We start from the raw sequence: 13917 nt of genomic DNA on the forward strand, positions 1-13917 counted from the left end.
GACATGTCATATGGGCGCCTGTTCAAAAGCCTTTGCTCCACTTCCAATCCGGCTCTCTATATGGCCTAGGAAAGCATTAGAAGATGGCCCAAGTCCTTGAGCCCCTGCACCTGCTGTGGGAGAACTGGAAGAAGCTCATGGCTCTTGGTTTTGGACTGGCCCAGCTCCAGCAGTTGCAGCCATTTGGATAGTGAACCAGGAAATGGAAGATCTCTGTCTCTGTGCCACTGCCTCTTCCTCTCTGTAATGCTACCTTTCAAATAAATAAATAAAAATCTTAAAAAAAAAAAACAGAAAACTAAGAAGATTTTATTTATTTCCAATCTGTTTTCCTTTACTTTTCTTTTTTTCTTATTTAAGTGGCTATAACTTTTAATACAACACTGCAAAAGAGTGGTGAGAGTAAATATACTTGTCTTGCTTCCATATTTATGGGGAGATATTCAATCTTACACCAGAAATTATGATATTAGTTTAGAAATTTTTATATTTATAATTAATCAGTGTTAGGTAATTCCCCTCAGAGGAAACTTTCCAGTCCACCTAACTTGCTGAAAGTTTTTGTCATGGGTGCGTATTAAACATTGTTATTTTTTCTGTATTAATTGATATCCTGAATTTTTTATCTTTAGACTGTTGTTATATTGTATTACATTGACTACTTTTTAAATGTTATACTTCCAGATATTTTGCCTGGCCAGATGTGGCATCAAACTATCACCGTCAGTAAATGAATAAATTAAAATACTATGCTATATAAATACATGGGCTATTACCTATGAGAAAAAAAGAATGTAACTTATCACTGGTAGAAATATGGATAAGCCTGGAGGACATTATATTAAGTAAAATAAGCCAGGCAGAGAAAGATGAACACTGCAATTTCTCATTCATATGTAAATGCTAAAAAAATATTATTTCATAGTCGTGGAGAGTACAGAGGTTACCAGGTGCTGGAAAGAAGGATGAAGGAAAAGAACATAAGGAATGAATAATAGGTGTCAAAGTTTAAGTAGAAGGATTAAGTTTTGGTGATTTTTTTTTAAGGTTTATTTATTTATTTGAAAGTCAGAGTTGCACAGAAAAAAGGAGAGGCAGAGAGATAGAGAGGTCTTCCATCCACTGGTTCACTACCCCATTGGGTGCAACTTCCAAAGCTGTGCTGATCCAAAGCCAGGAGCCAGGAGCTTCTTCTGGGTCTCCCACGTGGGTGCAGGGGCCCAAGGACTTGGGCCATCTTCTGCTGCTTTCCCAGGCTACAGCAGAGAACTGGATCAGAAGTGGAACAGCTAGGACTTGAACTGATGTCCATATGGGATGCTGGCACTGCAAGCGGCAGCTTTACCCACTACACCACAGCACCAGCCCCAAGGTTTAGTTCTATAGGACAGTAGAGTGACTGCAGTTAGCAATAATTTACTATACATTTCAGAATAGCCAGAAGGTAGGATTTTGAATGCTCTCAATATAGAGAAATGATAAACAAATATTACTCTGATTTAACAATACACATTGAATGCATGTATTGAAATATCACCAAATCCTGTAAATATGTACAGATGTGTGTCAGAAATTTTCAAATTGAAATTAGACTGTTGGCAACAGAAAGAGATAAGCAATTATTAAATTTAAGATCTAGGCTGCCTTTTATTATCCTAGAGAAGAGTTTTATTTGAGAAAGAGCATTTTGATATAAAAATCTTACATTCTCCTTCAAATTGTGTCGATTTCTCCATTTTTATTATTGTTCACCATTGCTGAAGAGAGTCCTATGTCATTGTGATTTGTACTTAATATATATAGTCTATTTTATTCTAATGTAGATGCTTTTATAATTGTCTCTTTTGTTCTAAAAATGTCACACTGGTAATTTATTAAGTGGCTTCTCATTTCTCAGCAAATTTGCTGGCATATGATCATGTCTGACATTCTATTTTTATCTTTCTTATTTTGCTGAGGAGTGACTCACTGGGTCATTTCAATCTGGAAACATAATTTCCGTATCTGTGAAATTGTCTTACATCATTTAAAAATGTTTCTTTTCATTTTTTAAGTGCCGTCTTTGTAATTTTTTAAAAATTGATTTATTTGAAATTTAAAGTTACAGAGAGAGAGAAGAGGCCAAGGAGAGGGGGAAGGGAAATGGGGAAAGAGAAATCTTCCATCCACTGGTTCACTCCCCAAATGGCTGCAATAACCAGAGCTGGACCAACCAGGAGCCAGGAGCCAGGAGCCAGGAGATTCTTCTGGGTCTCACATGTGGGTGCAGGAGCCCAAGCACTTTGGCCATCCTCCACTGCTTTCTCAGGTGCATTAGCTGGGAGCTGGATTTGAAGTAGAGCAGCTGGGACTGAAACTGGCACCCATATGGGATGCCAGCACTGCAGATGGATGGCAGCTTTTCCTATTGTGCCACAGGACTGGCTACTCTTTGACATTTTAAAATGTTAGTTTAATTAAAAAGTAGAGAGAGGGAGAGGGTTATAAGAAGAGTGACAGAGGCAGCCCAGCCCCTCAGCTGCTCGGGTAGGAGTCCCAAGCTAGGTCACATTAGATGACCTAATCATTAAGCCATAGTCAGTCTTGGTAGTGCACATTAGGTATATGTGTGGCAGACAGAGATATTTGTCAAAACCAGTCTGTCCTCCCAGTCACAGGTCTCTACCTGATATGAAGCAAGTCTAGGGATTCTGCCCAGAGGTAGTTGCCCACAAAGAAAAATAAGAACTTCACAGTGTTGGACTTCACCAGCCCTGCATTGTATCCCAGGATGATTCTGTGTCTCGACTGTCTGGCCAGCCAAAGGACAAGGTTGGTAAAGGCAGCCCTCTAGCTACTTAGACTGGTCTCACACTGGGTCACACCTAGATCTCCCATTCACTGGGCCTCACAAAATTCTGGGGGTATGTGCCAGACCCCACTGGGGTATAGGCCTCTGTCAGATGCCAGACAAATCCTTAGGCTCTATCCATGATCACATCCTGAGAGTAGAGAAGGTCAGTGACTTTAGACTTCATCGGGTGCTTAGTGTCAAGGTGACAGGCCCAGCTCCAAGTCAAACTACTAAGCCTCCTCTTCTGCCATAGGTGGCTGTGGCTGGAGTCCTGCTTCACTTTGTGCAGGTGGTTGAGAGAAGACCTCTTGACTAGGGAGGATGCAAATACTGTCTTCAGGTGTTGGCCCTGGGGTAGGGGCCAAAAGGCACAGTCGGACTGAATTTTGTCAGGGAGGGCCAGGCGCTGGCTTTCCATTCCCTCTCCCTGCACCATGCAGGGTCTTTCTCCAAGCTGTGCTTCTTGGAGATAGGGAGGGGTGACACAGTAACTCTTCCCTTCCCACTTCTTCATTGAAACTTTTCTTTTATACCAAGAAGGGACAGTCTTATCTCTCCCTGGCTTCCTTAGCTCTTGTGAAGGCTACTGAGCACCTAAATAGTTGAAAGCTGGTGCGGTGAAATGGTCACTGGAGCATCCTACTCAGTTGCCAACTTTGTTCTAAGCCCCTTCCATAAATATGCAAATATATCATTCTAGTTTTAGCCTTATGATTCAGGCCCACCATTGTACAAATGTCTTGTTCCTAATCTTTTTAGGTGTTCTTTTGGGGAGATACACTTTGAATTGATGTCAAATTTTCTTATTTACAATTTTCAAAACACATATATTTTCATTTTTGAAGAGGTTACTTTTTACTTGTCAAACACTGCTTTTAGCGGGCTGATTATAAAGTTAATTCAAAGCATGTTATTGAAAAATTAAAAACAAACAATGAAGGAGAGGAGGAGGATGGAGGGAAAGTATCTACATTCTTAGAACTGTATTATTGAAATATATGAAATCCGTTTTCTTTATATTAATTTTAAAAAGTTATAAGAACGTTTTATAGTCTCCAGTTTCTCATCTTCTTCCCCTTGCTCCCTAATTTTTCAAGAACTGCCAATTATGTAATTTTTATTTTTATTTAGACCATTCAGTACTACCATTAAAATCCATTCAAACCGAGGCACTTTACAGTAAACAAATTTAATTTCTTTAGATTTTTTTCATCAATCCTCTATCACTTATTCACTGATTTCTGTTAGTTTTTATTATTATTACTATTTAGTAGGTAGTTTGAAGAGGAAAAGCAGATCTCTGCCATCCATCTTATTCCTTATAAATTTTGTGTTTTTTTATGGTCATAATAAATTTTCAAGATTTATTAGAGGTTTAGCCTTCTTCACATTTCTTCAGCTCCATGTGACCATCATTCATTCTGTTTCCTTTTTACTGAATTTTGTATGACTATTTAAAGTGTGGGGAAGGCATTGTGGTACAGTAGCTGATAAGTCATAGCTTGAAATGCCTGTAGCCCATATTGAAGTGCCTGGGATCAAGTCCTAATTCTGCTTCTGGTACAGCTTCCTGCTAATGCACCTGGGAGGCAAAGGTGATGACTCAAGTATTTGAATCTCTGTCACTATCATAGGTGGCCCAAATGGAATTCCTGCCTCTTGGCTTTGGCCTGGCCCGTTCCTACCTGTTACCAACATTTGTGTAGTAAACCAAAGAATGAAAGATCAGTTTCTCCATCTCTCTCTTTCCCTGTCTCTCTCTCTCTCTTTCATTGTCATCCTGCTTTTCAAAAAATTAAAATGATTAAATAAGCATTTCACAAAATAATATTGAAATAATTGAAGAGTTCTCTATGCAAATTAACCCTGTCTCCTTTTTTGCTCTTAGATGTCATATATAATTTTGCAAGTAGAATTGGTTCTGAGAGGCATTTTCAGCTTCTTTAATTTGTATTGCTGTACCTTATTTTGAAAAGTATTACTCTCAGAAAAGAGTAATGAAAATATCCTATATATATTTTAATTTGAGGGAACATCACATAAATCTGAAGTCTACCATTTCTTATAAGTTTTCTCCTCCAAATAAAATTTCCTCTTCAGTAAAATAATGATGATAATCCCAATGATCACTAGAAAATTTCCTAGGAAAAGTATCTATGAATGAACACATCAACCATGATGCTGGATTATAGAAAAGCCAATTAGCATTTTACCTGTATAAACATATGGAGATGCTTTTATCAGACTAATTCAGGTAACAAGGAAATAAATATGAAGATATATACTTATATTAATTGATGGATGTAAAAAGTGTGACCTATTTACAGTGGAAAAATTAAATAGACCATTGTAGAATTACCAAGGAAATAACTATTGGGAGTGGATATAAATCTGCTACTAATTGGTAAATATTACTGTTCTCTAAGTTATTCTAATCAGAAATCTCAATGGGGAGGTTTTAATGACATAATTATTCTCTCCAATAAAATAACAATTAGTCTGCCTTATATTGTTCTAATTGTTATTAACAGGATATTGACAGTGCTTAAATGCTAAGTATTTACAAGCTACTTTAGAAAAAATCTTAACATCACACATACAGACCCGATGATCTTGCAATTCCAAAAACACATTTAATTTCAAATTTCCTAAACTTAAAAAATTGATAGGCTCACTATCCAGATGGCTGCAGCAGCTGGAGCGGGGATGATCTGAAGCCAGGAGCCAGGAGCTTCTCCCAGGTCTCCCACGCAGGTACAGGGGTCCAGGGACTTGGGCCATCTTCTGCTGCTTTCCCAGGCCATAGCAGAGACCTGGATTGGAAGTGGAACAGCCGGGACTCGAACTAGTGCCCACATGCAGGCAGTGGCTTTACCTGCTATGCCACAACACCTACCAATTCTTTTCTTTTAATCTTCATATTTAAAATGAATTTCCAGTAGACAATATATAGTTTTATTTTTATTCAGTCTGGTAGTTTGGCATATTTGCAGGCATAGAATAAAGAGAAATATATCTTTCATAATAGAAGACTCAATAAATCTCTCTTTACTATTAATAGATAGAGGAGCAAAATGTGAATTAAATCTGTGTAAGTAAAAACAACATGTTCAAAACACAGGTTTAATTAACATCTGTAGAACTCTGCCTTTAGTCATTCTCCAGTTAGTAATTTGTTCACCTTAAGTATTCTTACAATATTAAAAAAAAAAAACCTTGAAAAATGGCAGAAAATGCATCCTTTGAAACAAGTTAAACCAGAATTAATAAGGATTTATGTCAAGGTGAAGGAAGTAGGCTATAATTTTCTCATTTATTTTAAAAGAACTGTAACTTCTTAAAATCACCAATCTGTTTCTTAGTTGTTTATAATATGCATGACATTTCCATTTTTTAGAACTACTGAACATTATTGTTTTTAGGACAGAAAGTACGAATACCAAGACTAAAATTTACTGATTTTAAAACATATAAAAAGAATGCATACAATGCAGATTGTTATTTACCAAAATAAAATTAGAAATATAGAATGAATTTTTAAGCATTCATGATTTGGTGGTGGAGAGTCCAAGATGCCAGAATAGGGATGATGTACTGTGCTAGGCTAGGGATAAATTAAAAAAAAAAAAAAAAGTGAAGGAAGTGTACTCTCGGGGGAGAATTAGAGAAAGCTGCACTGGAAAGTATACAAAAGGAAGAGGAGCGCTGTGGAACTATGTGGAAGGTGCAGGTGTGCAGCAGGAACATGGACACAACACAGAACTTCAGCAACCAAGAGCCAGAGCAGGTGGCAGCTTGGAGATAAAGGTGAAGTGACAGCACACTACAGCAACCTGTGGTGATATAGCTTGAGGGAGAGTGTGGTGTGAGTCCAGACTGGAGCCCTGGGGGCTAGTGGTTACACATGGACCCAGTGGAAGTAAAAGAGGCATGTTTATCTCACCTGATCCTCCTCATAATGGTACCTACTGTCCAGCTGAGAAAGGCAAGTCTGATTCTGTGCTTTGGTGGCAGCTGTGGATGCCTTTGTACATGAACATGGCAACTAGCTGACACAGGATGCCATCTTCTTGGTAGTACTAGAGGCAGTGGCAGGGAGAGGGCAACATTCAGCCAGTGGCTCTTGTATATGTGTGTGACCCATAGATTCTAGTGGAGGGAAAAATCCGCAGTCCCCACTGACTTTGAGCATGGCTAGGAGTATTGACAGGTGACTGGGCAAACACATATGACTATGAGGTGCCCCCAGCTGCCCAACATATTGTAGGCTCTGGGACTCAAGCCACCTAGGCAGAGCCAGCTCAGGGGAAATCTGCCTCTCTGTTGACTAGAAAGGCTAGCAGGGCAGAGCAGAACCGACTATGGGAGCTTTTTGTGCTGAGACTGTATCGATTTGGTGGCTATGCAAGAGTATGCAGGGTGTAACTGGTGCTCTGGGCAATCATGGGATGTGGCTCCACATGCTCAGAGCTTGGTTGCATGGGCAGTTCACTGCAGTGAGACCCCTGCTCAGAGTGAGGATTGTGCAAATCATTTGTGTGATTAATAAGGTGGTGCGATGAGTGTTGAACCCACTGGGGGCTAACACTCAGGCATTTCTCAGCTGGGAGGAGAGGAGGTGAGGTGGTGATCACAACAACAGAGGTGACCATTCCCCCTAGTGTTAACAGGAGATCTAACATGCCCAATTTGGGTGTTACCCTGGAAACTTGTCCCACCCTGGAGCACTGACCAGAGCTCCCTGGCCACATCCAGCACACACCTCATGATATTCACTGAAACTGCAGACATTCCACTAAACCAAGGAGATATCTTTGAACCAAGTTCAAAGATAAAGCCATCAGAGGGAAAAACCAACAAATAACAAGTACCTAAAAGTAAAGGCAGAAATTCAAGAACAATAAGGAAGACACCATGTTCCGCTCAAAGGAAGAAAACAATATTTCAATATTAGAATGTGGAGATGAAGAGATTAATGAATGTCAGAAATGTAATTAAAAAGATTAATCATAGGATTACTCAAAGGAAATCAGAAGCAAATCTACAAACTAAAGAAAACCATACATAATATGAATGAAAATTTTTCCCACAAAATTGATATTTTCAAGAGAAATCAAAATGAAGTATTAGAAATGAGGAATTCAGTAGATCAAAAAAAAATAGTAGTGGAAAGCCTTAACAACAGACTTGGGAAGACAGAAGAAATAATATCTGATCTAGAAGAAAAATCTTTGGAAATCTTTCAGACATAAAAAAACAAGTATTTAGAAAACTAAAATAGTGTTAGAGATTTATGGGATACTATCAAATGACCCAATATATGGGTCTTAGGAGTTCCTGAAGGTGTGTAAAGAGAAAATGGACTGGAAGGCCATTTTATTGAAAGAATTACAGAAAATTTCCCTAACTTAGAGAATGAAAGGTATAGCTAAGTACAGGAAGTACATAGAACTCCTAACAGACATGAGCAGGAAAAAAAAAAAAAAAAAAAACAAAACTATCACCACACATTGTAGTCAAACTTTCAATAGTGAAACATGAAGAAAAGATTATAAAACATGCATAAAAGAATTGGCAATTTACTTTGAGGATCTCAAATTCGACTCACAGCTGATTTCTCAAGCGAAATCCCAAAGGCTAGGAGAGAATGGCGAAACATAGTCTGTTGCTGTTGATCTCTTCTGAGAGGGTTCGTTCTGAGAGGAGGGGCATGGTGGGGGCAAGAGGCGCGGAGTCATCATACAGACCCCGGGAGTCGGGTGAAAGCAGGCCTGAGGAAAGCAGCCCACAACTCGTTTATTTCAGTTGCTACAGCTGCTAATATAGCCAAGGCTAGCCAATCTGGTCAAGGGGCAGTCTATGCCCCAACCAATCACAGCCTGTTGCCAGGCAGTTTCCAAAGCCATACAATCACAGCCTGTTGCCAGTCAGGCTCTTGTTGTCAGGCAGTTTCTGAAACCATCCAATCATGGCCTGCTGTCAGTCAGGCTCTGTTGTCATGTGGTTTCTGAAGCCATCCAATCATGTCCTGTTGCCAGGCAGTTTCTGTTGTCAGCGGCCATCTTGGCATGACCTTTTCACCTTAGTGGCCATCTTGATATGACCTTTTCACGTCATTCCACCACAATAGTCCAAGTCATAAGAGAAAAAAATCGTCAACCCAGATTACTGTACCCTGAAAAGTTCTCATTTATGAATGGAGGTGAAATAAAGGCCTTTCATAACAAACAGAAATTGAAAGAATTTGTAACCCTTCATCTAGCCTTACAAAAGATGAATAAGGATGTGTTATGACAGAAACAGAGAAAGATAGCCATGATTATGAAAGAATGTGAAGGCAGAAAATCTTGCAGTAAAAATACAAAGGAAATCCAAAGTGAACAATAGGAATATTTATGGAAAAATGGCAGGGCCAAGTCATTAATTATCAATAGTTACCATGAATAAAAGTGACCTCAACTCTCCAGTTAAGGGATACAGACTGGCTGAATGGGTTAAAAAACAAGACCCATCTATTTGCTGCCTACAGAAAACACATCTCACCAACAAAGATACACACATACTGAAAGTGAAATGATAGAAAAATATATGCCATGCTAATGGATGGCAAAAGCAGGGCATGTGTAACCATCCTAATATCATATAAAATACACATTAACGTGAAAATTGTTTAAAGAGACAAGGAAGGGAGCTATATAATAATTAAGGGATCAATTCAGCAGGAAGATGTGACTATAATAAATGTATTTGCACCCAATTACAGGGTTATTGGTCATTTAAAAGAAATGTTAATGGATATAAAGGAAAACATGGACTACAATACAATAATAATGAGGGACTTCAATACCCCACTTTCATCAGTGGACAGATCAACCAGACAGAAAATCAACAAAGAATCAAAGAAACAAAAAGTTAATCAACACTATGGACCAAATTGACCTAACTGATATCTACATAACTTTTTACCCCACAGTTGCAGAATACATATTCTTCTCATCAGTGCATGAAACTTTATCTAGGATTGACTGTATGCAAGACCATAAACCAAGTCTCAAGATTAAAAAAAAAAATTGAAATCATACCATACATCTTCTCTGACCACAATGGAATAAAGCTGGAAATCAACAACTCAAGAATCTCTAGAACATAGGCAAACACATGGAGACTGAATAGCATGCTCCTGAATGAACAGTGGGTCATAGAAGTAATCAAAAGAGAAATCAAAAAAGTTTTGGAAACAAATGAAGACGACAATACATCATTTCAAAACATGAAATACAGCGCCGGTGCCATGGCTCAATAGGCTAATCCTCCGCCTTGCAGCGCCGGCACACCGGGTTCTAGTCCCGTTCGGGGAGCCGGATTCTGTCCCGGTTGCCCCTCTTCCAGGCCAGCTCTCTGCTGTGGCCCGGGAGTGCAGTGGAGGATGGCCCAAGTACTTGGGCCCTGCACCCCATGGGAGACCGGCCATTGGATTGTGAACCAACGGCAAAAGGAAGAGCTTTCTCTCTGTCTCTCTCTCTCACTGTCCACTCTGCCTGTCAAAAAAAATTAAAAAAAAACCATGAAATACAGCAAAAGCTGTGTTAAGAGGGAAGTTTATAGTAATTGGCGACTACATGAAGAAATTGGAAAGGTACTAATAAAAGAGCTACCAGTGCATATCAAGGATCTTGAAAAACAACAAATCAAACCCCAAATTAGTAGGAGGAAACAAATAATTAAAATTAGAGAAGAAGTAAACAAAATTGAAACAAAAAATACAAAAGATCATTGAAATGAAGGGCTGTTTTTTTAGAAAAAAATAAAGTTGATGCACTATTGGCCCAACTTAAAAAAAAAAAAATAGGGAGAAGACCCAAATCAATAAAATCAGAGATGCAAAAAGAAACATAACAACAGATTTCATAGGAATAAAAAGAATCATCACGAATTACTACAAAGAACTCTCTGCCAAGAAATTGAGAAAACTAGAAGAAATGGATAAATTTCTGGATGCATGCAACCTACTAAAATTAAGTAATGAAGACAGAAAACCTAAACAGAGCAATAACCAAGATGAGAATTGAATTTGTAGTAAAGACCCTCCCAACTAAGGGAAGCCAAGGACCAAATGGTTTCACTGCTGAATTCTGCCAGACATTTAAAGAAGAACTGATTACTATTCTTTTCAAGCTATTGAAAGTAATGAAAAGGAAGGAATCCTCCCAAACTCCTTCTATGAAGCAAGCATCACCTTAATTATTAAACCAGAAAAAGATACAACAGAGAAAGAGATATAGATCAATATCCTTGATGAACATAGATGCAAAAATCCTCATTAAAATACTAGGCAGTTGAATCCAATAACACATCAGAAAGGTCATTCACCCAGACCAAGTGGTATTTATCCCTGGTATGCAGGGATGGATCAACATCACTTTAACAAACCAAAGAACAAAATTAATATTGTTATCTCAATAGATGCAGAGATCATTTGAAAAAATATCCATTCATGATCAGAACCTTCAGAAAATTGGATATGGAAGGAACATTTCTCATCACAATCAAGGTAATTTATGACAAACCCATGGCCAGCATCCTAATGAATGGAGAAAAGCTGGAAGCATTCTCCCTAATATCCAGAACCAGACAAGAATGTCCATCCTCATCATTGCTATTTATTATAGTCCTGAAAGTTTTAGCCAGAGCCATTAGGCAAGAAAAAGAAATCAAAGGGCTACAAATTGGAAAGGAGGCAGTGAAGCTGTCCCTGTTTGCTGATGACATGATTCTATATATAGGGGATCCAAAAGACTCCATTGAAAGATTCTTAGAACTCTAGAATCTAGAAGAGTTTAGTTATGTGGCAGGATATAAAAGCAACACATAAAAATCAATAGCCTTTGTATACACAGACAACTCAATGGCTGAGAAAGAACTTGACGATCAATCGCTTTCACAGTAATTACAAAAAGAATTAAATACCTGGAATAAATTTAACAAAGGATATCAAAGATCTTTAAGATGAAAATTACAAAACATTAAAAAAAGAAACAGAAGAATACATAAAAAGGGAAAAATCTTCCAAGTTCATGGATTAGAAGAATTGATATCCTCAAAACGTTTATACTACCAAAAGCAATTTACACATTAATATCCTCAAAACGTTTATACTACCAAAAGCAATTTACACATTAAATGTGATCCCAATTAGAATACCAATCACATTCTTCTCAGATCTAGAAAAAAATGATGCTAAAATTCATATGGAAACAAAATAGACCTTGAATAGCTAAAGCACTATTATACAATAAAAACAAAGACAGAGCATAACAATACCAGATTTCAAGACATGTTATAGGGCAGCTATAATCAAAACAGCCTGGTACTGGCACAAAAATAGATGAATAGACCAATGGGACAGAATACAAACTCCAGAAATTAATCCGTGTATGTACAGCCAACTTATGTTTGACAAAGGAGCTAAAATCAATCCCTTAAGCAAGGACAGCCTCTTCAATATATGCTGCTGAGAAAACAGGATCTCCACATGCAGAAATATAAAACTAGACCCCTACCTTACACCATGCACAAAAATTCACTCAAAATGGATCAAAGACCTAAATCTGCAACCCCATACTGTCAAATTTCTACAGATCATTGAGAGAACTTTGCAAGACTTTGCCATAGGCAAAGACTTCTTGAAATAAACCCCAGAAGTACAGGCAATCAACCAAAATTGGCAAATGGTATTACATCAAATTGAGAAGGTTCTGCACTGCAAAAGAAACAATCAGCAAAGTGAAGAGGCAACCAACAGAATGGGAGAAAATATTTGCAACAATGCAACTGATAAAGGGTTAATATCTAGACTCTATAAAGAGTGCAAGAAATTCAACAACAACAAAAAATAAAGTTTAGAAATGGACAAAGGACTTTCAAAGACATTTTTCAAGAGAAGATATTCAGAACCAAGAGATGCTTGAAAAAATGATCAGGATCACTTGCCATTAGTGAAATGCAAATAAAATCCACATTGAGACTTCACCTTACTCAAATTAGAATTGCTCCCATCCAGAAATAAACAAACAAGAAATGCTGGCAAGGATGTTGGGAAAAAGGTACCCTAATTCACTGTTGGTGAGAATGTAAATTGGTGCAACAACTGTGAAAGACAGTATGGAAGTACCTCAGAATTCTGAATATAGACCTACCATATGACCCAACCATCCCACCCCTGGAAATTTACCCAAGGGGAATGAAATCAGCATATGAAAGAGTGATCTGTATTCCCATGTTTATTCCAGCACAAATCACAATAGCCAAGATATGGAATCAAACCAGATGTCCATCAACTGTTGACTGGATAAATAAATTATGGTATGTATACACTATGGTGTACTACTTGGCCGTTAAAAATGATGTCATGTATTTGGCAACAAAATAGATGCAACTAGAAACCATTAAACTTGGTTAAATAAGCCTGTCCCCAAAAGACAGGTGCCATATGTTTTCCCTGATTGGAGGCAACTAATAGCGTAACTAAATGTAATATATTGGAGTGAAATGGACATTTTCAGATTCAATAATTGTTTATAGATTTTGTCTCTTCTGTTTAGGATCAGTTTTTTTTTTTCTACATGCTATTTGTTGAACACTTTTACTTAATCCAGGGTTAACTTTGCTATCACAAAGTAAACTGAAGGTAGATCTTTGTAGAAATTAAGAGTGATAATGATAGAAGGAGGAGGAAGAAGAGTAGAAATGTGAGAAGCAGGGAGAGTAGGGAGATAGTATCACCATATTCCTAAATCTGTATATATGAAATACATGAAACTTGTATAACAAATAAAATTTTTTAAAAAGCATTCACGATTTAAGAATTTTTAAGTAATAACTTCCATAGAACTCATAACTCAGCTAAAACATTATACTGTAAATAAAAAATACCTGTAACTGAATGAAAATACTAGTCATTAAAATTTGTAGAACAAGGGGCCAGTGCTGTGGTGTAGCAGGTGAGGCCACTGCCTGAAGTGCCGGCATCCCATAGGGGTACCAGTTCAGATCCTGGCTGCTTCACTTCCCATCCAGCTATCTGC

This window comes from Lepus europaeus, chromosome 11, assembly GCF_033115175.1.
Source record: "Lepus europaeus isolate LE1 chromosome 11, mLepTim1.pri, whole genome shotgun sequence".
Lineage (NCBI taxonomy): Eukaryota > Metazoa > Chordata > Mammalia > Lagomorpha > Leporidae > Lepus > Lepus europaeus.